Source organism: Triticum urartu, unplaced genomic scaffold, assembly GCF_003073215.2.
Source record: "Triticum urartu cultivar G1812 unplaced genomic scaffold, Tu2.1 TuUngrouped_contig_7712, whole genome shotgun sequence".
NCBI lineage: Eukaryota > Viridiplantae > Streptophyta > Magnoliopsida > Poales > Poaceae > Triticum > Triticum urartu.
Window position 1 is genome coordinate 7,396 of NW_024118584.1, and position 3,476 is coordinate 10,871.

At 41.5% G+C, this 3,476-nt stretch overlaps 1 long non-coding RNA gene across 1 annotated transcript; it reads left to right on the plus strand.

Annotated features, from left to right (window-relative positions):
* Positions 1-966: 966 nt before the first annotated feature.
* On the plus strand, positions 967-3,168 carry LOC125531644. The gene is made up of 3 exons (XR_007293388.1): positions 967-1,153; positions 1,240-1,505; positions 1,641-3,168. It is a non-coding gene; the product is annotated as an uncharacterized LOC125531644 (long non-coding RNA).
* The last annotated feature ends 308 nt before the right edge of the window (positions 3,169-3,476 follow it).

Consider the following 3,476-nt stretch of genomic DNA (forward strand, 5'->3'; position numbering starts at 1 on the left):
CGTTTTCAATCAAAAATTATTATTTTGGTTCTACATTGCAAAAGTTAAATATTGTATGAAAATTGTTTCACATCACCCCACACCCAAAAATAATTCCTTATTTTGTTAGAATTTCAATATCTTCCGAACAATTGTTTTATATTGCACCAGCTCAAAAAAATAGATTGTATCAATACGATTTAAGTATTATTAGCTAATATTTTCAAACAATTGTTTTAAATCACCAGACACAAAAATGGTTTGGTTTTCAACAGCCAAGAAGCCATTTTTGAGTATTATTCCAATTCCTAAATCGTGATACATTATACAATTTATATTTTAGAATAATACACATAATAATTATACACCAATGAATAATACTCAAAAAAGGTTTTTGAGAGCTTTTTCTATTTTTTCAATTCCATATTGCAAAAGTTCTCTTTTTACATCGCCCAAACCCACAATGCTTTGCTTTGTACTAGCTATAGATATCATTTTCATTATTTTATCACATGTGAAGTTCAATATCTTCAAAATAATTAAAAATGCTTTATACCAATACCACAAGAATTATTAGCTGATATCTTTCAAACAATAGTTTTAGATCGCCTCAGACCAAAAATTGTCATACATAATTTTTCAAACTGATATCTTTCAAACAATTATTTTAGATAGCCTCAGACCCAAAAATGCCATAGATAATTTTTCAAGTATTATTTTGGTCTGTTATCTTTCAAACAATTGTTTTACATCACCCCAATTCATAAAATAGTTTGTACAGCCCTGCATGTGAAGAGTGGCGATGTGGCTCACGAGCTCGCGCGCTCCCGCTGTATGGTCCAATGGTACATCGGCACGTTTGGTCTGCATTTATGGAGGATGGAAATACTGCCGCGTATACGCGAAAAGAAGAGGGCACATACGGGGATGGGCCCGCACGACGTGTCGACGGAGAACGCCACTGGCCTGTCGCCGGTCGTGAACTCCAAGTACTGGCTGATGCTCAAAAAAAAACTCCAAGTACTGGCTTTGACGAACGGCGCTTGGGGTAAAAAAAAAGTAATTCTCAGAGACGCTATTTTCCCCTGGATTCGCGGCCGGAGAGGGTTGTACTCATTGCGACGGCGGAGGCGACGGGGGATGGGTTCGAGTTCTTATCCGATCCGGTTGATAGGTATGCTTGTTGCCCTCGCCTGAATTCCATTCATGGTGGATCTTTCGTAGCATGAATCTCAGGGAGCGTGTTACCCCGTTGGACAGATTCCCTGTGCTTGCGTTGATGGCGGTGACTACGCGCCACCGGCGCAGCCCGCTCCAGATCTGCTGGATATAGCAGGCGAGTCTAGCATTGATGATGTGGGCGACCGGCCGCCGGCACTAAGTAGAACTGAACGGCGTTTGCTCGAGCATGAGCTTGTCGGTGCCGGACTTAGAACAGTGAACAGGCAAGGACGACCGGCAAGGACGATTTGCTTCTGCAAGTTCAAACCATTTCGTTTCAGTTTCTTGATTCTAGACGATGGATGGTATGTATTGCGTCTGCAAGTTCAAACCATTTGGTTTCAGTTTCTTGATTCTAGACGATGGATGGTATTGCGTCTGCAAGTTCAAACCAATTTGTTTCGGTTTCTTGATTCTAGACTTGTCTTTTTGTTGCACAGTAGAGCAGGCCAGACACTATGGGCCTGTTCGTTGTCCCTCCCATTCCGTGACTCCGCTCCCGGAGCAGCCAAAGTAGCAGTTCAAAATCATGGAGCGGGGAACTCTGCGGATCCTTGGATTTGGCGGAGCTGATGGTTTCCCAAACAGCTCCTATATGTGCTTTTCTTTCCTCTCGCGATGTACTCTAGATGATTGTAACCTGATTGGTGATGATGAATACAGTCAGCATTTCATCTATTCTCAAAAGAATAAAAATCCAGTTGGCACTGCTAACTCTTCAAACACTACCATCGTGCGTGTTTTCTCTCAGAATCTGTTTGTCAATGGTTTGTGTTAATTACTTCTGCACTGACCTATTGAGCATGAACATAATTGAATATCATGACGAACTGGTAAATGAATATTTTAATGAGTATGCATACACTTAACTTGAAAACTTCTATTGTTTGTCAGTACATGGTGTTTTCTAGAGCTATAGAACCTTAAAATTACAGCACGAGAGGAGTTTGCCCTTGGTACTAGTCAACCGATTATGCATGAAACGGTTTACATCGTGCAAGGCTCGTGTTGCACGGCCGCCTACAGAACGGCCACCATGCATGCATTGGCAGAGTGTGCACATTCAGGGGATACGCAGAGAAGCATGCTGAAACTGTGGAGAAAACATCATGTTGAAGGGAGACACCAATATGGTAACCATCTTTCATCTTCTTTGATCTCAGGTCACCAGTTTGGCGAATTCTTTGGAAGCAAGATTTTTTTGCTGGATGCTTTGCATGGGATCATGCCGCTGAAATCTATCCTTGCAAATAGACACACATCGGTACTGAAGGTCACTGCCCAATCTGTAACTTGGGCGTTGAGGATGTTAAACACTTGCTTTTTGAGTGTACGCCTGCAGTGGAATTATGGAAATTGCATGTTCATACCATCATCTTTGATGTGATGCACGTTGATGGATTGAGTTCGGTAATCATGGAATGTTCCTGGAGCACCTAATGTTACTCTTCCAGAACTGCTGGCCGTCAGTGCATGGTACCTTTGGTGTATTCATCAGCAACGAAATCATAGTGAGACTGTCCCACCTCTAAACAACAGGCGCCTTCCAGAAAATGTATCGCCATGCTGTCAAAACGATGGAAGAAGCCAGACATGGGATTTGTCAAACTCAACGTCGATGCTTCCTTATTATAAGGGATACACATGGAAATCTTGTGCCAGCTTCATGCGAACATATAACTTTGTCTCTGACTATTGCTATGAAAGTTTTGAATTGGCAAATTCTATTAGATGCAACAACGTTCAAGCTGAATCAGACTTGCTGGAGGTTATCAATGCATGCTAGGGTCAGGAAACTTGATGGAACGTATCAGCTGCTATTTTTGCGAGTATCATCGACACTGCAAAATCGATTGGGAATGTCCAATTTAATCATTGTCCAAGGGACTCAAACTCTGGTACATGAGCTAGCGAAGCACTCTATTACGTTTATGGCTACATGTAATTGGGTTGATGGAACCTCCTGATGTAATTGGGTTAATCTCGTGGACGATGTAACTATTCTTTAAGCAATAAAGCGAGACATGACGGCGTTCCCTAAAAAAAGCACCAAGTGTAATTGTTGATGTAAAACCTGTGGCAACATTTTTTTAGGGAAACTGCGCAGACATTTGTAGTGTGCAGCATTTGGTGGATGAATTCTGTTGTAGCCTTGGTTTCAAAAAAATAATTATGTTGTAGCCTTGTAGCTATTGGACACCGATTAAGTGTTCGCTGGCGGGTTTTTCCATTATTACTGTAACTATAAGGTCACATTCAGAGTGTTGCAAGTAATG